The sequence below is a fragment of the Dipodomys spectabilis genome, unplaced genomic scaffold, assembly GCF_019054845.1.
Source record: "Dipodomys spectabilis isolate Male_0828 unplaced genomic scaffold, ASM1905484v1 ptg000039l, whole genome shotgun sequence".
Lineage (NCBI taxonomy): Eukaryota > Metazoa > Chordata > Mammalia > Rodentia > Heteromyidae > Dipodomys > Dipodomys spectabilis.
Genome location: NW_024870716.1, coordinates 5,968,138 through 5,991,369, shown reverse-complemented (window position 1 = coordinate 5,991,369; position 23,232 = coordinate 5,968,138). Strand labels below are relative to the sequence as shown.

At 41.4% G+C, this 23,232-nt stretch overlaps 1 pseudogene; it reads right to left on the bottom strand.

Annotated features, from left to right (window-relative positions):
- Nucleotides 1-17,218: 17,218 nt before the first annotated feature.
- On the bottom strand, nt 17,219-17,688 carry LOC122106355 (annotated as a pseudogene).
- Nucleotides 17,689-23,232: the final 5,544 nt, after the last annotated feature.

Here is a 23,232-nt window from a genome sequence, read left to right as displayed (position 1 = left end):
TGCTATATATGCTTACTATATATAGAATCTATATAGTGTGCATTATAATATATCTAGTATCTAGACATCTATATATAAATATACAGATACTATATGTATATATAGTGCCTATATAGTATCATAGATCTATATAGCTACTATAACATCAAAGCAGTTATATATAGGTTATATATAGTATATGTGTCTATATAGTATATATATCTATATACTATACTATAAAAACATTTATATACTATAGTATATAGATACAGTATATATAGCATAGATGCACTAGATATGCTAGTATATATATTACATATGTAGTATATATAATATGTAGTATGTATAGTATATATAATATATAGGATATGTAGTATATACAATAGATATACTATATATAGTATAGATACACTATATATAACATCTATATCTATATACAATTGTATCTAGACATATATAGATGTATATCTATATGTTATAGTATACAGATGATCTAGTATCTATATAGATACTGCATAGATCTATACTATATGTAGTATATACTGTCTATGTAGAGCATATATGCACACACCCACACATCTCTCAGCAGGTACATGGTGAGACATGGCTGGAAGAGGCAGGAAGAACTGGATGAGAGACAATGCCCTCAGCTACAGTCACAAGCATGGAGATTTCCCCCTCTTTTTGTTTTTGCAGGAAATGCATATGAGTCCGTTGTGGAGAAAAGAATGACTTTTTCTCTGGGAAGTTAGCAATGTAGGCCTACATTTGAGAGAAGGAGTCAGGCTAGAGACTGACAGTTGGATTGGCTTTCTGAAAGATGGATGAGCTGATGCTGGTGGCTGAGGACAAAATCTTGGAAACTTCAATGCTGAGAAGGCAACTGAGGAAAGAAAGAATGAGGAGGGGTAGAGGGACATCCAGAAGAAAGCAAAATGGTAGTACAGGTGGGAGGAGGGAAGTCTGGACCCCAGTAGTATCTTTTTCTTATTTTCTCTTCTCATTTAGGACTCAAGACCTTGACCTGCTCACCTTACTTTTTTGGTTGGTGTTCTACCACCTGAGCCATGCCTCTAGTCCAACATTTTGCTGGACAGTTGAAAATGAAGTCTCATGGACTTTTTTTTTAAAACCTGGCTGGCTTCGAACTTCAATTCTCCAGATCTCAGTGTCCTGAGAAGCTGAGATTACAGGCTCTGTGGTCACAGGCCTGCAGAATCTCCTGCAGGTGTGAGGTACTCGTTCAGCCTCCCACACGGTAGAGTGTGAGCCTCAGTGGGAGTGGGAAGATGCTCATTCCCCAGACTGTTTATCTCTAAAGAATAACACGGTAGTAATACTTACTAAATGGGTTTGGCATTTGGCTGCTTGGAATTTTGGCTAGTGGCTAGTCTGGTGAGTATGAAGAACAGAAGCGGATAGATATACCAGCTCCTCATTTTCCTCCTCAGGAATTTCTCTCCATCAGGTTCAATTGCCAGGTTTTCTTCCAATATGACCATATTTATTTGAATTTAAATCCTTAATGATTTATCTTTAGTAGTTGTGCCAAAGGGGGTTCAATTCAACATGTCAGTTTGTGAGCACAATGCATCCTGGTCAATGTTGCTCCTTTTACCAGTCTCCACCTTTCCCAAACCCACCCATCCCTTCAGGTTACTGAGTCCCAAGTGCACACGTCTGCACTGAGTATTATAACTGTGTTCACCCACCTTTCCTCTCTCCATTTGTCTGTTGCCCACCCCTTAATCTCCCCTCCCCATGGTCTATACCTTCTAAAAGATGTTTCAGCTTACTGGTGTTTGTTTTGTTAGTTATTCTAAGGAGTTACACCTTTGGAATCCTCCCTTGGGCATACCATACTTTAGAATATGGTCATTTTAAAAAAGATCTGTGATTCAATTTTTCTTTTGACAAATGATTTTCTTTCAAGAGCCTAGCTTCTAATGAGCTAAGGAGACAGCTCTGAAGAGTTAAGGATGGACGTGGGAGTCAGCTGCCACAGCTCAAATTCAAGCTTTGCTGCTCATTAAATAGTTACTTAAACACTTTTGTGCCTCAGTTTCTCCCAAGAAGGGGGATAGTCTTCTCAGGTTGTTGTGGGGGTTAAATACACACCATTGCTTGAATTTATTGTCTCCTTCCAAACTCGGTTTGAATTTTTTTGTTGTTATTATGTGGGTCCTGAGGTTTGAGCTCAGGGCCTGAACACTGTTTCTGAGCCATTCTATTCAAGGCCAGTGCTCTACCACTTGAGCCACAGCTACACTTTTGACTTTTTGGTGGTTCATTGGAGATAAGGGTCTTCTAGACTTTCCTGTCTGGGCTGGCTTCGAACCCTAATCTTTATAGATCTCAGCTTCCTGAGTAGCTAGGATCACTGGTGAGAGTCACTGGTGCCTAGCTCAAGTTGAATTTTAATCCCAGAGCAGCTGCACTGGAAGGTGAGGTCTGACCAGAGGGGTTTAGGTCCCGAGGGCTGTCCTCTCCTGAGTGGATTATAGTAGGAGTGGGTTAGTTATTGTGGAGTGAACTCCTGATTAAGAATGGCTTTTGGCCTCTTTCCATCCTGTTTTGCTCTCTCCTTCTCTCTCACTGTGGCTTGTACCAGGGTATGAGGCGGCGTGGTAACCGTGGCCAGATGCCAATGCCACACTTTTGGACTCACCAACTCCAGAAATATTAAACGTTTATTTATTTAATTAATTTATTGCTTGAACTCAAGGCCTGGGTGCTGTTTCTGAGCTTTTATTTTGGCTCAAGGCTAATGCTCTACCACCTGAGTCACAGCTCTACTTCCAGGTTTTTTGCTGGCTAATTGGAGAAACTCACAGACTTGCCTGCCTAGGTTGGCTTTGAACTGCAGTCCTCAGATCTCAGCCTCCTGAGTAGCTAGGATTATAGGCATGAGGCAAACACTTGGTTTACACTTCTACTTTAAGAATATGAAATGACCACTCTGGTGATTATATAGTTTATGTATTCTATTAGTTAAAATTATATTCTTATTGATGATTCTACACAGAAATGTGGAGACATTTGCTTATATTTATCATAGACAAATCTGATAGTCAAATAAAAATGTTACTTTCTAATTTCCTGCAAAACTGACTCTAGGCAGATTTAAAAAAGAATTTAAAAAGGTGACAAAGAAAATCAGACATATCTAAAGTGATATTTATATTACAATGGTAGATAGCTATTTCTTCATAGCTTTCTTCAAATTGAGGAATAAAGATGAAAACTTTGTAGAATTGAAAGTTTCTCAAGGCTCAAACAGTAACGTATTATCAACAGACATTTCCTTTCTAACTTTTACAAAACAATCCATGTCTTGTGCATTGGTACTAAGTACAATTGAGAAAGGAAGTCCATTTGCCTATCTTTTATCTTTTTATTTTCTGGTTTATTTGCATCAAAAATAGCCTATAAGTAGAAATAGAAAATGCTATTTTCTCAGTTCTATAACTTATTCTGTTAAGATTAAATTAAAACAGATATATAAACGCACAAACACACATTTAATAAATGGACACTTTGCAGCTGAGAGTATTTTAATTTTTTTTAAAGTAAAAGGCCATTTCTTCAAAAATTTTCTAAGCCTAGAAGTGCTTTACTCTGCTGAGAGAAAACCTAGAGACTCATGTGGGAAGAGCAAAGATGGTAGTTTCCAGAAAATAACCTCAGGATTTGCACAGTGACACTCTGTTTATAGTACCCACAGCCTTTTGGTATCTAAGCGTGATAAAAATGAGTCTTGCTTTTTTCTTTTGTTCCAGTAGTGGGGTTTGAACTCAGGACCTAGGAACTGTCCCTTAGCCTTTTCAATCAAAGCTAGCATGCTACCACTCGAACCACATCTTCACTTCTGGCTTTTTGGCTGTTAACTGGAGATCAAAGGCTCATACACTTTCTTGCTTGGGCTAGATCCTCTCATCTCAGCCTCCTGAGTAGCTAGGGATTACAGGCATGAACCACTGATGTCCATCAAGACACCAAGTTGTTATAAAGACTAAATACGAGCCAAGAACAAAGAGACAAACGGTACATGGTCTCCCTCATAAGTGGATGCTAAATCCAAAAGGTTAGGTGATACGACAAAACTAACAGGACTTAAGAAACAAAGAACTCCCGCTCATCTGGTTGAACCACTACTAAATATCCTCATGCTGCTGATCACAAATATGGTATATAACATGTGAACACTGTTATATATTACAGACTGTGGTAGACAATTTGCTCCAGGGAAGTTAGAATGAACTTGTGACTTTGAAATTATGTAATCATTTAATCACAATCAAAAAAAAAAAAAAAAAAGAACCTCGGGGAAGGGAGGGAGGGAGGGGATTGTAGGGGGAAAACAATGGAGGGGGTAACAATGTTCAAGAGGAAGTGTACTCATAACCTCACTCATGTAACTGTAACCCTCTGTATAGTAGCTTTACAAAAAAAAAAAATAAATAAATAAAATAAAACCCTCTCCAAAAAAAAAAAAAAAAAAAAAAAAAGACTAAATACGAAGGGCTGGGAAGGTGGCTCAGCGGTAGAAAGCTTGCTTCATGTGCATGAGGCCCTGGGTTTGATTCCTCAGCACCACATAAGCAGAAAAAGTCGGAAGTGGTGCTGTGGCTCAAGTGGTAGAGTGCTAGCCTTGAGCCAAAATGCTGAGGGACAGCGCCCAGGCCCAGAGTTCAGGTGCCACAACTGACCAAAAAAAAAAAAAAAAGACTAAATAAGAAAATATATATAAAAAAATCTCGGGATAGTATATACAGTGCAGTAGAATCTTAGCATATTGTTTTAATGTCATACACTGAGGATCAGAGCCCCAAACTGGATAATGAAGGGGAGAGGAGTTTTCTATCTATGGTTTAGGAAGGAGCAGGGAAAGGGTAGCTGAAGACTCCTGTTTGTCTCTACTCTGACATGGTAGAGTTTGTTCATTATACCCTTACATTTTGGTCTAGACTTTTCTGTGTAGAGCTCTAGCTGTGTAAACCACATCTCTTCCTTCCCTTCCCTACCCTTCCCCTCCTTCATCCCTCCCCTCCCCTCCTTCCATTCTCTTCTCTTCCTCCCTCCTTCCTTCCCTCCCACTCTCCCCTCCCCTCCGTCTCTTCCTTCCTTCCTTCCTTCCTTCCTTCCTTCCTTCCTTCCTTCCTTCCTTCCTTCCTTCCTTCCTTCCTTCCTTCCTTCTTGGTAATGGTCCTTGTGCTTGAAATAAGGGCTTGGGCACTGTCCCTGACCTTCTTTTGCTCGAGGCTAATACTCTGCTGTTTTATCACTTGAGCCACAACTTTAAATATGGCCTTTTTTGGGGGAGTATTTTATTGGAAATAAGAGTTTCATGGACTTCCCCACCCAGGCTGGTTTTGAACCATGATCCTCATAACTCAGCCTTCTGAGTAGCTAGGATTAAAGGTGTGTGCTACCAGCACTTGGCTGCATCTTTGTTTCTTATAGGCAGATAGCCCTGCTGAATGAGGCGAAAGATCTCTTCCTCAATGTTTTCATCTCTTTTGAGTTTTTCTCATGACCTGTGAACATCAGGAAGTAAAAGTTGGAGGTCGTTAGCTAGGGGACCTGGATTTCAATCACATCCTTTGCCTGTGAAGTTATATGACCCCAGACTCTCTGATAGTTAACCTTTTGTTTACCCCTGACCCTAGCTTGACCATAATGGTTATTAGGAAATTCACCACCATCCAAAAGGAATGTTTGGAAGGTTAATGACATAATTGTGCCTAATCCTGGTGATGAGGAGAGAGTAAATGTCTACCTTTTGGGAACACATAATAAATCTTCCAGGTAAATTACATTTCCTCTTGTTGAACTAAACATATCCTAAAGGGGAACCATATGAAGAACTTTCAGTTTTAAAGTTGTCATTCCTTTTTTTGTAGTCTGAGAAAGTTCCAGAGCTTCTAAAGTAGGGCAAGTATATTCTCAGCACAAGTGGAACTTTTGACATTAAAAGGCTCTGAGTTCCCCATAAAGGAAGGTACCTTGCACCCTTGTCTAGTTAGGTTAAACATGCAAAATGTTCCTTGCTGTCTCCCATGGAGCCAGTGCACCATGCCTGTGTACTGAATGAAGGCAGTCAGATTGTTCAGCTGTGTGTGATATGAAATGTGAAATATGATATATAAATATATATGGCATGAGATGTATGATATAGGAGATATATAAGATTTAGTGCTGGAACCTCACAGACCACCTTTTTCTGATACTGTCTTAGGATACCAAGTTAAACCACAAATCTAGACCCTCATAAACGACTTCCCTCATTTGTAGGATGCTCCCATCCCCGCTTTTTTTTTTTTTGTCAGTCTTGGGGATTGAACTCAGGGCCTGGGCTCGCTCTCTAAGCCTTTTTGCTCAAGGCTAATGTTCTACCACTTGAGCCATAAATCCACTTCTGGTTTTGGGGTGACTAATTGCAGATAAGAGTCTCACAGACTTTCCTGCCCAGGATGCCTTTGAACTGGAACCCTCAGATCTCAGCCTCCTGAGTAGCTAGGATTATAGCTGTGAACCACCAGCTCCCCTTTTGACTCATGAAATCACAGCTCTCTAGGTCACAAATTTCATTTGACCCCCATAATAAGTGGGGTGGAATGCAAAAATGCAAGAACGGCCAGACCATGTGGGAGAATGTGAGGAAGTGGAGGTAGTACCAAAACTATGAACCAATGGAGAGCTAGAGAAATGAAATAGGCAAATCCCCCTACCTAACTCTCTATAAGAAACCAGTGAGAAACTGCCGAGCATTTATAGTCTTTCCTGCATGATGGAGGTATTTGTACATGCATGATCTACCACAGGTAACATTGGCATCTGCTTTCTGAAGGAAAGAGTGGTGATGTTATTTGCCCAAGCTCCTATAGCTCATCCATGAAAACCAGAGTTCAAATCCCAGAGTTTGACTCCTGAATTCATACTTCTCTGCCCCCCATATAAACCAACATTTTTTTGCTAATGACAAACACCTCTCACATGGTTTCTTTCCTGTTCAGTTATTTATCTTTTTGTGACTTTTTTTTTTTGGGTCTGGTCCTGGGGCCTGAACTCTGGGCCTGGGTACTGTCCCTCAGCTCTTCAGCTCAAGGCTAGCGCTCTACCACTTGAGCCACAGCGCCACTTCCGACTTTTTTCTTTTTGCTTATGTGGTACTGAGGAATGGAACCCAGGGCCTCAGGCATGCAAGGCAAACGCTCTACCACTGAGCCACCTTCCCAGCCCTTGTGATTTTTTTTTTTTAATCCCAAAAGATATTTGCAAAATTTTAATTGTGCTCAGGGCATGTGAGCATGTGATAAAGGGAGGCAGCAAACTTCTTACAGACTTGATGGATAACATTACTGCGAACGCCATTGTACTTGTAGTTTGTAAAGTGCTTAGTATATGAATACAGCCCTATGATTACCTAGTAATAGTGTGTATTATTATAATAGCATATAATTATTTAGCTTGGGTAAAATTAGAATGGTGTATATTTAAGATGTCATCCAAGTTCTATTTTTTTAAAAAAAAACTTACTGTAGAACATTGTTTATTTAATGAATTGCATCATCGTATCTGCTTCATGGGCCGTTGATTTGCATCAAATCTTCACCTCCATGCAGGAACTTACTGTTTTCTAGTGCTGTTCATCAATTTGTGTTTGTCAGTAATTAATCAAACGGCGCATAGACTTCATGTAATTCTTAATAGCAGGGGTATCCATGGGAACAATTTGGCCCAGCCAACTGCCTAGCGTGTTGGAGAGAGGCAAATTGCTTCGCGATGCATCTGACCCCAGATGTGCCCGTGTCCGGACTGCTGGGCAACCCACTCCCGAGATCAGATGCTGACAATCACATGCTGATAATTTCAGGAAAGCCTTTGCCACTGAAACAAGCTTATTAAGTAGCCCTGCCAGTTCAGTAAACAACTAGTTAGCCAGTCAATCATTCTTCAACTTTGTACTAAAGCTTTGGCTCTTTTGGGGGTGGGGCAGGCAGGGGGACTCTCCCTTGTGTCTATTATAATCTATAGGAATATAGATTAGATGGATGTGGTGGTTTGTGTTTGTCATCTTAGCAATTAGGAAGGCTGAGATAAGAAAGGCAGGATTGGTGTCTCAGGCTAGCCCAGGCAAAGAAGTATGTAAGACTTCCTCTTCACAGAAAAAACTGAGTGTGGTGGTATTTGCCTGTCTTCTCAACTAGGGTAGGAAGTGTGAATCAGAGGGTTGCTGCCCAGATTTTATCTTAAAATAATCAGAGCCAGAAAGGGCTGGGGACGTGGCTCAAGTAGCAGAGTACCTCCCTAGCAAGTGAGAAGCCCTGAGTTCAAATCTCGATACTGCCAATACATACATAGACATGGAGAAACATACAAATATCATTCTGCAACCTTGTTAGTAATAGTGACAACATAGTGATAGTGGTAAATAATAATTTCATTTTAAATTTTTTTTATTTTTAAATTTAAATTTTATTGTAAAGCTGATGTACAGAGGGGTTACAGTTACATACAGGTGATAGTAACTATAAAATAAGAAGACAAATTAATTCATCTAACTTTTGTGATTCTCAGAAATTAATGATTTCTCTCACCATATTTATTCCATGAGTATGTTATTTGTTGGTTAATTATGATGGCTCTCGTTCTCTTCAAATTTGTGGTATGGCATAGCAGTAAATATAACATAATGCTCAAGCGAGTTTCACCAAAGGAAATAAGTGATCTGCAACATGGACCTTATTGTCAGCAAGGATAATTCGGTTCAGCAAAGTTTTGTCATTTGTACATGGTGCGCGGACCTAGTGCTGGGCAGTGAGGACATTAGGATGAACCAAAAATTGAGTGCTATTCCTTACCCAAGCTCCGAGTTCAAGCCCCAATACTGGCACGAAAGAAGAGAAACAAAAGTTTTGGGATGGATGATGGTTAAATATAAACAGCTTTTAGTTAGGACAAAGTTTAATCTTTAATCGGACCACTGGAGAGAAAGAATGCATCTAAGTTTGAAAGTTTAGTCTGAGAGTCTACTGCTATGGTTCCTCACCTTTCAAAAGCCCTGGTTTGAGGCTGCTAATGCCAGCTTCTGCTCAGATGTGCAGAAGACAAGCAATGCTAGTGTCTAAAACCCTGGCACACTCTACAGGGACACCTCCAGGGCATCAACTGGATGAAGGTACTAGAACGAACTCAAGTTCCTGGGAACCATTCAAAACATGGAGATTTATTAGGGCTTGGACTTTATCCACCATTGTAGCTAGAAGCCCAGAATCAAATTAAATAATGGAGACCGGATCCAGCTTGCCCAAGGGTTTGGCAAACACACAAGTGTCTGCGCTTGCTGGTGCATCATGTGGATTCTGTGCCTATAGCAGGGAAGCGCGGATGTTGTGATGTTGGAGTTGCGTGGAAATGCTGGCCCTCCATCCAAGTGGCTTGGTTCAGTGCCCTGGCTGGCATGGGGTAGGATTCCGACTGGGAGGGGGTGGGGTGGGGTGGTGGATCAGGTCCTCCATTCCTGTCTTTCTTGCTTTCCCATTCCTTAACCCCCTTTAAGGCAAAGTGCAAACTTTTTCTTTTCCTTTTTTTGTTTTTCTTTCTTTCTTTCTTTTTTTGGTTGCAGGTTGCCCAAGGGACAGGGTGAGTCTTGTCTAGTGAGGAAGAAGTTGGCCCATCTAGCTTTTGTGTTGCAATCCTCCGGGACATGCTTACATCAGAGGATTTCGTGATGAGTCAAATTTGATCATTCTAAAAGAAAAACTCTCTCTACTGATGTCTTTGTCTCCTGGCTGTGGTTTCTGAAGTCAGATTATATTACACTCAAAGCTCTTCTCTCTTTGCCACCCTGTCTTGGTCTTTTGCTATTGGGCTGACTAGTTAAAAGGATGATGGGTGGGTGAAAGATAAAACAGCAGGATGACTGGCTGGCCCGCGGAGATGCTCTCCAAGGGAGGGTGTTATGCTGCTGCGTAAAGCAGGATGTATATTTCTGGGCTGCTGGCTGAATATTCTTCCTTTCTCCTGCTGCTCCGCTGTCTCTGAAAGTGCAGTTTAGCTTTGCCAAAGGGGGTTATTTTAAGCTCTTGCAAACAATTTCTTAGCTTTATTTTTGCCTTTGGCTCCAGGAAACTGAGGCCCCATGCAGAGCTCTCTTGACACTAAAGTGCATCTGAACTGCTTTAGGGCTTGGGGTGAAGGGGGGTTCACGCTATAGAGGAGGGTAGATAACAGGGTAGTAACCCTTCAGGGCCCAACCATTAAGATGTTTCTTTGGGAATCTTAAGGGCTAGAAGCACAGTTTTGCATGGTATGTGAGAGCCCAAGATTTGGGCTGAAAGGCTTAGGTTACTTTGTATTTCTATTATCTGTCTATCTTCATCTTCCTTCCTTCCTTCCTTCCTTCCTTCCTTCCTTCCTTCCCTCCTTCCTCATCTTTCTTTCTTTCTTTCTTTCTTTCTTTCTTTCTTTCTTTCTTTCTTTCTTTCTTTCTTTCTTTCTTTCTTTCTTTCTTTCTTTCTTTCTTTCTTTCTTTCTCTTTCTTTCTTTCTTTCTTTCTTTCTTTCTTTCTTTCTTTCTTTCTTTCTTTCTTTCTTTCTTTCTTTCTCTCTTTCCTTTCTTTCTTTCTTCCTTCCTTCTTTCCTTTCTTCCTCTCTCTTCTTTCTTTCTTCCTTCCTTCCTTCCTTCCTTCCTTCCTTCCTTCCTTCCTTCCTTCCTTCCTTCCTTCTTTCTTTCTTGCATATTGTCTATCTTCCTTAGTTTTGGACAGAAGTTTCAGTAGTAGGAGAAGTTTCAAAGGGTATTTTGAGCTTGCTGCTATGGTTTAGACAAAGCAGTATACAGGAAGGGATAGGATTGGCCTGTAATTCATTGGAACACTGACATTTTTCATAGGAAGTGAGGAATGCTCGTGGGCTGGCATGTCCTCCACTTCTGGAGTACAGGGGAAGCACTGAGTGCAGGGCACTGCAAGATGGATGTTGGTCATTCTTGCCACCTGCGAGTCCTGTGTGATGGATGGGGAATGGGGCAGGCTCTAAATGAGTACTGGATGAATTTGGGGGCACTGGGAGAGCTTATTTCCTCCCTTATTGGCTCTCCAGATTTCCTCTAATCTCAGGGCTGGGATGTTTTTCCTTGGCTTATGGCCTTGTTAATATCCCCCAGCTGTCTTATCAGGTTTTTACACCTTCGTGTGAATTAGTTTATTGGCTTCTTTCCTTACAACTAGGCTAAAGAATGAATGGATGATGGGAAAGGGGGCAAAAGGGGAAATGGGTTAAAAAAAAAAGTATGGGTTTAGGTGCAAGGCAGGTCAACCTCTACTATGAACTTTATCCAGCAGTGGTCATGCCTTGGGGCTTGCCAGCAGCAGTATCGCCTGCATCCTTCAGTGTTCCCCACAAAGCCTCCTTCCCATGTGACATGTCATCCTACTTCATATAGTGAAGTAATTGGCGGCTTCTTCAGAATATGTGTGAAAACCTCAGTGAAAGTGGTGAGCTTCTCGGAGAGTAAGTTGATCCCTTAAGCTCTGGATTACTGTGAAAAGTCCAGTAAGTCACTCCCTGAGGCCTGAAGTTAGTTCATAGGGAAAAATGGGTTCTCACCTGGTGTGGGAAGCTCATGTCTATATTTCCAGCTACTCAGAAGGCTGAGATCTGAGGATCACAGTTCCAAGCTGGCCTGGGCAGAAACATCTGTGAGACTCTTCAATTAACTACCAAAAAGCCAGACGTACAGTGGTGGTTCCAGTGGTAAAGCAATAGTCTTGAGCCAAAGAAGCTCAGCGATAGCCCTCAGGCCCTTAGTTCAAGCCCCAGGATTGGTATTAATTAATTAGTTAATTAATTAATTATTTGGCCAGTCCTGGGACTTGAACTCAGGGCCTGTGCACTGTTCCTGAGCCTCTTTGTGCTCAAGGCTAGCGCTGCACCACTTGAGCCACAGCACCACTTCTAGCTTTTTGTGAGTCGTTTATCGAAGCTAAGAGTCTCACGGACTTTCTTGCCAGAGCTGACTTTGAACCTCCATCCTCAGATCTCAGCTTCCCGAGTAGTTAAGAGTGCAGACCTGAGACTCTGGTGCCTGGCCTGTTTTTTTTTTTTTTTTTAAGTTCTCTCATCTGTAGGTAATAGCTTTGCTACAAATAATTAAAAATACTTGACACTTGGGATTTGTAGATTGATTTATCATTTAATCAGGTTCCAGAGCCATAAAGGAGGTTAATGTGATTAAATTAATAATAAATGTACCCATGAATTACTATGGTGAAACTCCTTTGTGCAATTAATATATGCTAAAAAATGAAAAAAATGATAAGACAGGCTATTGTGTGTGTGTGTGAGAGAGAGAGAGAGAGAGAGAGACACCAGTAGGAGGGGAGAGGATCAATGGACAGAGTGAATGAAGATGAATAGAATATAGTTGTGGTTTATTTTGCATATATGAGAATGGAACAATACAATCTGTTGACATTATTTTAAGAAAAAGGAGAGGAAGTACAAGGAAGGGTAAGGAGGAGAATTGGCAGAGGTACATTGTATGTCTGTGGAAATAGCATCATGAAACCCCTTGTACAACTAGTATATGCTAATAAAAATCTTTCATATTCCATAATATCTTTGTTCTCCACCAAGCAGCCTGGATTTTTGGCGGAGGAGGGGGGGCTGGGGGGAAGTGCTGGCCCTGAAGCTTGAGCTCATGGCCTGGATGCTGTCCCTGAGCTTCTTTTGCTCAAGGCTAGTGCTCTATGCTTAAGCCACACCTCCAATTCTGACTTTTTAGTGGTTGATTGGAGATGAGAGTCTCATGGACTTTGCTACCCAGGCTGGCTTCTAACTGTGATCCTCAGATCTCAGCCTCCTGATTAGCTAGGACTCCAGGCATGAACCACTAGTGCCTTGCTCCTGTGTGATTTTGAATTAGCATTGGCCACATAGTATTTTGCCCAAGAGTTGGGAAGCCGAAGGGAGTCATACTACACACTGGTGTGGTGTGCTAGCTTACCTGGTGAATGGCAGCATTCAGACCTGTGGTTCCTCCTGGTCTCACCACATCTGCTCCATCGGCTTCCTCAGGTAGCAAGCCATGTGGGGTGCACAGCTGTGTGGGAAGGAACTCCAGCAGCTGCCTAGGGCAGCAGAGTTGAGATACTGAGAGGAAGACGTGAGCCCTAGCTCATCCTCATGGTTCACCTTTGTGCTCACCCCTCTTGGCTTTCCCTCCCAGCTGTCAGCCTGGAGGAGCTCAAGTGAATCACTGCACATCAACCCCGGTCGCAGAGATGACAGCCGGCGGAGCTTTCCACCCCCTGCATAGACTGTTGCCACAGAGGTGCACACGTTGAACCCCTGCCATAAATTCCTCTTCCCCATTATTTGTAGGAATACGGTGATGACTATGTAACCCAAATTGGCTCATGGAAATTTAGGTTTATTTAACAAGCATGTAAAAACAAAAGCCCCATGAAGGTTTCTAAGAAGTCATCCAAACCAGTTTGAGAAATATATGATAACATTATTTCCTCAAGTCTATGATGGGGGGAGGTGGTTGGGAAGGAAGGAATCTTATTTCTTGTCCCAGAATAGAGCTTGACACCTAACAACCCTTACCAAATAGTAATTGGACTAGAGTCATGTGTTAGGTTCTTTAGAGAGATAAGATAAACAATTCTTTACCTTTGGATTTTTATCTTGCATTTCAGATGACTATGGAATTTCTAACTAGACATTTGACAACTGGTTATACAGGTCTGGAGATCAGCAAGAAAAATCTGTATAGAAGCTACATAAATTTGGGATTATTAACATAATAGATATGGATGAGAATGTAGGAAGGAGCTAAGGAGGGGAGGGGAAGCCCAAGAAAGAATCTTGGAAGACAAAACTGAATTATGATGCCAAATTCTTCACTTTCTGGTAATACAATTATGTATCAGCATTCTTGCAGTGCTTTTATGATGAATGAGCTGCTCGTCTATACGTTGGCATTTGGCTGGGCCATGTGAATGGCTTTTGCTAATGGAATGTTAACCGGAAGATGTGTGAAAAGTCCTTGGGCATTTGGGCCTCCTCTCTTATGAATTAGTGATTTTTATTCCCTCTCAGAGAGACACGGCTCCAGTGCCTAATGTTTTCTCAGGCTGGGAACAGAATAAAAACAGGAAGAGTGCATCTAAGCCCACCTGGCCTGGGTGACCCGTGGAGTGAAGGAATACACCTGACTTTGGCTGAATTACTGTTCACCTGCAGGTTTGAAAGCATGACAATAAATGCTTGTTATTGTTTCTATCTGAGCTTTGGGACCGTTTGTTACACCGCATCATTGTAGCCATTGCTCCCTAACAAAAACAGCAAATATGCACTGAGAAGGAAGACCTCGTGAAAGGGAAGAGTCATATAAGTAAGGGAGAACTCCAAAAAGAAGAGCATCAAGATTATACCAGCCAAGGAAGAAACAGAGATCAGTGTCAAAGGCCTCAGGGAGGCCAAGAAAATCAATGATGGAAATGTACTCATTGGAACTGACAAGAGATAGATGAAATTTATGTCTAATTTCCACAATTTCTCTGTGAAGAGATGCAATCTTCTATTAGTCAAGATGAATTAAAATGGAGGGTTTGAAGTAGGTGGCAAAAATTTGAAAATACATGGATGGAGAGAGGAGGGAGGGATGTAGGGAAGAGGAGAGAAAGCAAAAGTGAGAGGGAACATGTGCTTTTTCTTTAGCATAGTCTTAATATAGGGAAGGAAAAAAATCTTTGTGATTAATGTAGCATTGGAGTTCAGGGAGTATAGATGAAAAGACTTAACACTTCTCTATCAGTCCCATCATCTCTCATTAACGCTGCTGAATTCCTGCAGCACTAGGATCTGTATGTAATTTTTGCACTTTCCATGTGGCACTATATTCTTCATTGTGCTATGTGCTAGCGCCAGCAGCATTTTCTTTCTGTGCATAGCCATTCCATGTTCATTTATCTACCTGGGTACCCCATTTATAGACCCATTCTTCTATCTATCTAACATTTATCCACATCTATCCATGCATGCACGCATGCCTCCACCCATCCACCCACCCACTATATGAACACATCCCTTTATCTCTCCATCCTCTAAACCATTCCGAAGTCTGAAGGAATTTAAAAATCATAGTAAGTCAAAATGAGAAAGTAAAAATGTAAAATTTCAGGATCAAGGACAATATAGATAAGATGCTAGACACAAACAATTTTTAATTGGTAAGTGCAACTCAAAAAGAAAATCATGCCTTATAGAATTTCTTCTACATCTCTGAGTTTCTACTTCAGGCATCCTCCATTGTAACTAGTCACATTTCATGAGAGTGAAAAAAAGAAGCTGAGAAAGTTGATATGCAATAAAGTAATCATTAACTCATAAACATTACCATTTGCCAATGGCTCACGCCTGTAATCCTAGCTACTCAGGAGGCTGAGATCTGAGGATCATGGTTCAAAGTCAGTCCAGGCAGAAAAGTCAGTGAGGCTCTTACATCAAATAAGCTATTGAAAAAAAAATCCAGAAGTGAAGCTGTGGCTCAAATGGAAGAGCACTAGCTGTGAGCAAAAGAAGCTAGGAATAGCACCCAGACCCTGAGTTCAAGTCTCAGGACTGGTACAAGAAACAACAAGCAAAAACAAAAAAAACCCCAAGCAAAAATCATTAAATATAAAATTTTCTTTTGTATCTTCTGCTGAGAAGATATTTTTATGTAATTTTTTCCAACCTTCCCAAACCATGTGGTGTGTCAGTTGTTAGATTCTTTTCTCATGGAGGATAAATTATTATTTATCTCCTTAAGAGGTGGAGGAAGTACCACAAAATACATATTTAATTCTATTTTTTTGTGTACACAAGATCCTACTTTTAATCTCCTTTAACAGATTTTTTTTTTGTCAGTTGTGGGGCTTAAACTTAGTACCTGGGCACTGTCCTTGAGCTCTTTTGCTCAAGGTAGTGCTCTATCACTTTTAGCCACAGCTCTACGTCTGGTTTTTTTGATAGTTAATTGGAAATAAGAGTCTCACAAACTTTCCTGCCTAGGCTGGCTTTGAACCACCATCCTCAGATCCAGGCTCCTGAGTAGCTAGGATTTCACAAGTGTGAGCCACCAGCATCTGGCTTTTTAAAAGAAATTTTCTAAAGAAAGCAAACTATAAACCAATCCAAGTAACTGACAACCCCAGTCTTTATTTATTTTTTTGGTAGTACTAAGTTTGGACTTAGGGCTTTACACTTGCTAGATAGGTACTGTATCACTGGAGCCAAGCCCTTAGCCCTTTTTTAAAAAAATTTTTTTTGGATGATAAATTCTAAGGTCCATTTTTTATTTCTACAAAAAAGGCAATCAAAACAAGATAAAACACGTTGAAAGGGTATTGAGTGAGCTTCAAGTGAGCTTGACTCTGCAAAGGCTGTGAGTCTAAAGACAGGAAAGGCCATCTTGTTCCTGGGCTGGGCTGGCAGCTGCTCCGAAGGAAGAGGCCAGTAGGAACCCGAGCGACCCCAGACTGGTGCTGGCCACAAAGCCCAGTCCCACCAATTCCAATTCTGCACAGGGTCTAATCTGCCAAGGGAGGGCTGTGGTGGGACTGCCGCACTGAGTTGGAGAGCTCTGTGGCCCATTCAGATGGGAGAGGAGCTTGGTGGTAGAGGAGCTTGGAACTTCAAAAGAATATTCTGGCTTTTGCTTTATGATGACCAGTGGATCTTCTAACATGGCTGCCTGAAGGGATGCTGACCTTTGAGAGCTTTCTGGTGAGAAATTCATCACACAAGTGCACAGCATTCTCAACAGACAGGCCCTAACTCCAGGATCACCACAGACCTGGCCACATACAAACAGTGGAGCTTTTGCCCATTCAATCCACAGTACTGTGGAAACAACCAGGATTTTATGCAGGAGCTAAGCTTCTCTTTGGGTGGCCTTTCTGTTTTTTTTAATTATTATTTTTTAAAGAGAGGAGGTATGTGCGTGGAGTGTGGATGTTTGCTTGTATTGCAATTTTTTTTTTTTAAAGGATGTTATAAGCTGGAATCAGGAAAAGTCTGAACCAGTTCCCACAGGGCAGTGTGACAGAAGTGTGCCACGTTATAGAGGGATAAGATATGGGCCTGGGGGAAGTGAATTACTTGAAAAATAAACTAAATGTAAGGAAGTGGGAGCTGCAAAGGCAGGAGAGGAAAATGAATGCTGGAATCGTTCATGGCAGATTTTAGTCCACAGGTCTCTTTCCCCCATATTTCTTTGTAAACTCTTCATCGTTCTTACAGAATTTTTAATGGTCCTTAGAGTATTCTTCAGCTAGGTCAGCCCGGAGAGGGTGCTCGGGCTGGGGGGGGTCATTCACCAGTGCCATGAGGGACTGGATTACTTAGTCAGTCTTGGTTGCTGGCTTCCAGTTCTCAGCACTAATGATGGGCAGACAAGACCTGCCCTTTTTCATCAACGTTGGGGTGATAGATCTTTGTCTTAAATATGATCTTCGGTGGTTTGAATGGATACTCTGCTGGAAAGTTGATTTCAATTCTGAAGGCCCCCTGATCATAGGGAGGGTTTTCAGGAACACTAAGCCCTTGCCAAGTCAATAAATTAGCTTCATCAACTTGGATGTTACGGAAGTTTTTCATTCCACATTTTTGAATCTCTTTCAAGCTCCTTCATCAGCCTCCTGCTGGCTGCCATCTTGAATCTGCCCTTTTTGTTTTAGTTATTTTCCAAATAGGGTCTTCAGTTTATGCCTAGGATGGCCTGGACTGCAATCCTCCTATTTATGTCCTACAGGGCTGGGATGACAAATATGCATCACTATCTTAGCTTTGTTTTTTGAGATGGAGTTTCTTGAACTCTTTGCCCAGTTTGGCGTGATCTTTGTTCCCTGAGTATCTGGGATTGCAGGCATGAGCCACCACACCCAGCTGTGACCTCAGTTTAGTCAATTTTCAGACCTTTCCTACATCCCCAGAGCTGCTATGATCCTTTTCTGATAAACTGTACTTCTGGACAGGAGGTGAGGCTCTGTCAACAACACTCAAAGTTCTGACCATTGCAGTCTCCTTTGACTTGTAGGGTGACTTTCCCTGTCACCCTAAAGAGATTGTAACCCTTTTGTAGAATTCAAGGAATTCCACCAATTCATTCAATGTATTTTGAAGACCTTCTATGTGCCAGGCAATGCAGAAGAATACAGTTATGAGCCAGAGTGAATATTTCTTTATGGAGCACTCCATTTTGTGATGGAGATAGGCAAAAACATAGACAAGGCAGGATGAGAGGAACTGTTGGTATATTTGTAGTTCTTTCTTTTTGCTGCTATATCAGTGCATCTAAAGCTTGGGTAGGGGTGTGTATCTCTGGATGTCCTCTTTGAAGTATATAGTTTCCATGGTAATTTTAAATCTAAAATTTGCTTTGATGATAATTAAAGGAATCTCTTCAGCATATTCTTGATCATCCTGATGTTTATTTTATAATCTGGGAGCACCTTACAATTTATATGTTCAGATTTACATTTATGTTTATTAAAAAACAATCAGTGGTACCAGGCACTGGTAGCTCACACCTGTAATCTTGGCTACTCAGGAGGCTGAGACTTGAGGATCACAGTTTGAAGCCAGCCCAGGCAGATCAATCGGAAACACTCTTATCTCCAATTAACCATTCAAAACTGGAAGGAGAGGTTTGGCTCAAGTGGTAGAATGCCAGTCTTGGGCAAAAAAGCCAGATGATAGGTCAAGGCCCTGAGTTGAATACTCAATATTAGCATTAAAGAAAAATCAGTGGTAATAAACAGAACCGTATCCACATTGAGAGATTTATTCTCTGTATAATATCATTGGTCATGTTATTTAAAAGGTATTAATCACTTGGTTTGTTTGGTTGTGTTTTATTTAATATGTGTATTTTATCTAATGTATACATTTGCTTTGGTTGTATAATTGTATGAGTTCATCAGCAGAAATCATTGGGAACATCACATTTTATGAATTTTATTATTTGCATGTTAGTAGGACTAAGGTCCAAAGTGAAGGACTTTGTACTTCTGCTTGAAATTACATGATCATTTTCCTTTCAAAGAAGCTTACTATATTCTGGTTGCTCCCCACAGACCCTGTAAGGAACAGATGAGATTCTTCCTCTTCATTTCCTCTGTGTTAATGAACACTCTCATCTGACAGGTTGACATCGGCTTTATTTCTAGCCTCAGCTCCTGAAATGAGGGTCGGTCCAGCTAGGTGGGTTGGCAGAAGAGAATTTAAAACTACAAACTGGGCACCAGTGGCTCACATCTGCAATCCTACCTACTCAGGAGGCTGAGATATGAGAATTGCAGCTTAAATCCAGCCTGGAAAGGAATATTACTAAGGCTCATATCTCCAATTAATCAGCAAAAAGCTGGAAGTAGAGCTCAAGTGGAAGAGTACGAGCCTTAAGCAAAAAAAGCTAAGGGGCAGTGCCCAGGCTGAATCCAAGACCCCCAATACTAGCACATACACACATACACACACCTTAGAACAACCCTATGGTTTTCAGTGCTCTCAATGATGATCTAAGTGGTACATGAAAATATTCAGACAAGGTTCAAATGGTCAGAGGATCAATTTTCTTCTTGGATCATTGAATTCTAAGAAGTATGGAAGACATAAATACAATGGAGATTATGGCAAGCACATTTTAATGCTGGTACAAATTAGGAAATGAAAACAAATCTTACATATGGGCTCTAACACAATTTGTTTTAATGAAAATTTCAAAGACATCTCAAGCATGAGGCTGGACACTGCTTTGGGATACAATAATCAATCTCCCTTCTCTGCCTAGGGCCTACATTATAGAAACCTTGGAAAACGTTGTACATGAGAAGTGCTACCAGAGCAAGAAGCCTCACACTCCTTGTTTCCATCTGCCTCTCTGTATTTGCCTAGGAGACTGGGAAGATTTTCTTTCATGAGTTTTTTATGGACTCTGGTGTATTTGCTGGTCCATGATGGCGGTTAAACTTTCCTTTATTCAGTCTATGGCAGAATGCTCTTTGCACATACGAACTATATTATTTGCAATAATATCTCCCTCTGCGATCTTCTATCTACAGACTGGAAACTGCCAAATTAGTTGGTATTCCCTTCATTGGCCCATCTGACTCCTCCTTTCCTGGTCGCTGCCCACCAGAGTGTATCAAGTGAATGCATTCATTCAGCAAAGTTACAGGACCCCTGAAGTGCGAGGAACTGTGTCCATGTAATTAGAAGCTTTAACCATCCATTCCCTTGACTGTCTTCCCCATTAACTATGTCATCTCCTTGAATTTGGCCTCAATAGGTTGTCTGGCTCATTAGCCTTCATTTCTCTGTTTCAGTCAGTCTGACTCCATGAAGCATGAGTTAACTTGGATCAGATCTCCCGCGTCTCTCTCTTGCTTGGTGACTGAAGGATCAGCAGGTCAGGATCAGCCACATCTGGATCCCAGTCATCTGTCCATTTGGCTTCTCAGCTTTCTTAAGCCATCTGCCAACATTCATGCCATCCCTCTGCTTAGTGAGCTGTGCTCTGCAAGAAACATGGCAGAAGGGCAGTGCGTGTGAACTTAGGAATCTCCAGTGGTGCGTGCATGTGTGTGTGTGTGTGTGTGTGTGTGTGTGTGTATGTGCGTGTGCACGCACACGTGTGTTTTTAAAAGCACACTCTAAACTTATTATTCTCTGCCTTCTTTCTAATCTCAAGGATTAAAATGTTTACATAAAAGTGTGGTTTGTGACTTTCATGTTTGTGATAGAATGCTTGGACCTTAAGAGACGCAAAGCATTACCTTGAAACTTACAGGGAGAGGTTGCGATCTTGCTCGTTCTCCACATGTACCGAATATTGGCATGTGGGCCAATATGCTCCTTCTCGGGCTTCATTCCTGATAATTCAGTCACTTCGCTGATGATTAGTTCAAATTTCCACAAATCTCTACATCTCGAAGGCAAACCAATGATAAAATGACCAGAAGCCTTTGGAATCTCTGCAATGAATGGACTAAAGTGAGTGATCCAAAATTTTACATCTGCATGTGTTCACACAGAGCCTGGTAATCTTCCTATGGTACACAATTAATATGTATTCCTCCATGGGGAGAGTCTTGTATTTTTTACTCCACAATTTTCCAAACCTGTGTCTGGTCAGGGGCAATTTACACTTGTAACATACTGTGGGTTGATGCTGATGTGGGGAAATCATACTTTAGGACCTATCTTGTTTGTTGTTGTTTTTTTTTGGGTCCGGTCATGGGGCCTGAACTCTGGGCCTGGGCACTGTCCCTCAGCTCTTCAGCTCAAGGTGAGCACTCTACCACTTGAGCCACAGCACTACTTCTGGCTTTTTTCTTTTTTTGTTTATGTGGGGCTGAGGAATGGAACCCAGGGCCTCATGCATGCAAGGCAAGCGCTCTACCACTGAGCCACCTTCCCAGCCCCCTTTAGGACCTATCTTAATACCGATTTTCCATTTCTTCTTAGTGATGGAAGCCATACTTTATTAGGGGTGGCAATGTTCCTATCAGCTACAAGACTGCATTCTGTGTCCTATCTTCCATTGAAATCAGGTTATGCTCCCGTAGCTCAATTCTGGCTCATAGAATTGTTAAAAGGGCTGGGCATTGGAGGTTCATACTTGTAATCCTAGCTATCCAGGAGGCTGAGATCTGAGGATCATAGTTCAAAGCCAGCCCGGACAGGAAAGTCTGTGAGACTCTTATCTTCAATTAACTACTACGAAGCAGGAAGTAGAACTGTGGCATAAGTGGTAGAGCATTAGCCTTGAGCAAAAAAAAAATAAAATAAAATAAAATAAAACAAACTCTCAAGCTCAAGCCCTGAGTTCAAGTCCCATGATTGACAAAAGAAAATTATTGAAAATCATCAAACATTTATAAAGGGCCAACACAATGTACCTTTAGATTCAGTGTTCATAGCAGACCACAGAACGATGAGAAATCTGCCTGAGTTTTAGGGCTCTGTATGTACAGTTGTTTTGTGTAAGTGGGTGCTTGGGATGATCATTAGTGCAGGAGAATTCTTATCTGGATACTTGTAGTTGGGTGACTTGTCCTAGGCCATAGAGTGGCCATGTAGAGACACAGCGGCCAAGTATAAAATTTAAGTTTCGTACAGCTGTGGGTTGAAAGTGTGACTCACTTGGTAGAGTGCCAGCTGAAAGTGTCAGGTACTGAGTTCCATCCTTGGTCTGGGACCAAAATAAAAGGAGTCCCTGGTTTAGTTCTCTAACAAATGACACTGCCCAGCTTGTCTTAAACACTCTTGAAATAACTGAAATTTATTTCCCTCTTGACTACCTCTGACAAAGGAGCTTCTGTTCTCTTCTCTTCTGTCACTGCCAGAAATGCCAGTACATGAAACTGCATAGTGAAGGAGGGTCACAAGTGTCAGACAAAGCATATTGTCTGCCTTGGTGATTGTAACTCCAGGAAGAGAGCTCTAAAAATAAGACCCAATACCCAAACCCCATACCTGGATTCCCCCCAAATGGTTTTACAGTTTTATTTTGTACATCCAACGGTATTGAGTAATTAATTTTCAAAATCTCCAGGATGCCTTTCGCCCTGACCCATTGCTGTGGAGGGAGATAATGACTTGATTGGAACTTGAGCAGGATTGATTTTAAGTAAGGAAATGGGGTCAGGGAGAGGTTAAGTGGCTGGCCTAGGGTCAGATAGCAAACTGGTGACTCAACTTCCAAACTCCTAAGATCTGAGGCCTGCAAAGAAAACCAGAGCCCATTTCCTCTTGATAAGTGAACGGCCTGGTATCTGCAGGCCATCCTGCTAAGCTACTCAGGGTGGCATTCCTTTAGTGACTGCAGATCTGTATTCCTGTGACTTTCATTGAAGGCAGGAAAAAGATCTGCAAGGTCTGACTGCTATAGGGAGGGCAGAATAGCATTTTCTTTACCACTGGAAGAAACTGGGGTATGTGCAGGATTTGCTGTCTTTCCTCGGTTATAACCCACATCAACATATTCATCACGACAAGCCTGCACAACAGATTGACGTCTCGGAAACCGTGTTGGCCTGTATTTACAGAGCGCTTACTGTGTGTCAGGAACTCTGCCAGGTGTTTTACATGATGACCTTGTGGGGGTAGGTCAAATTATTGTCATTTCTACCCATCTGGAAACTAGTTTTCCAGAGGTTTAGTTCCTAGCCCAAGTTGACACTCTTTTTTTTTTTTT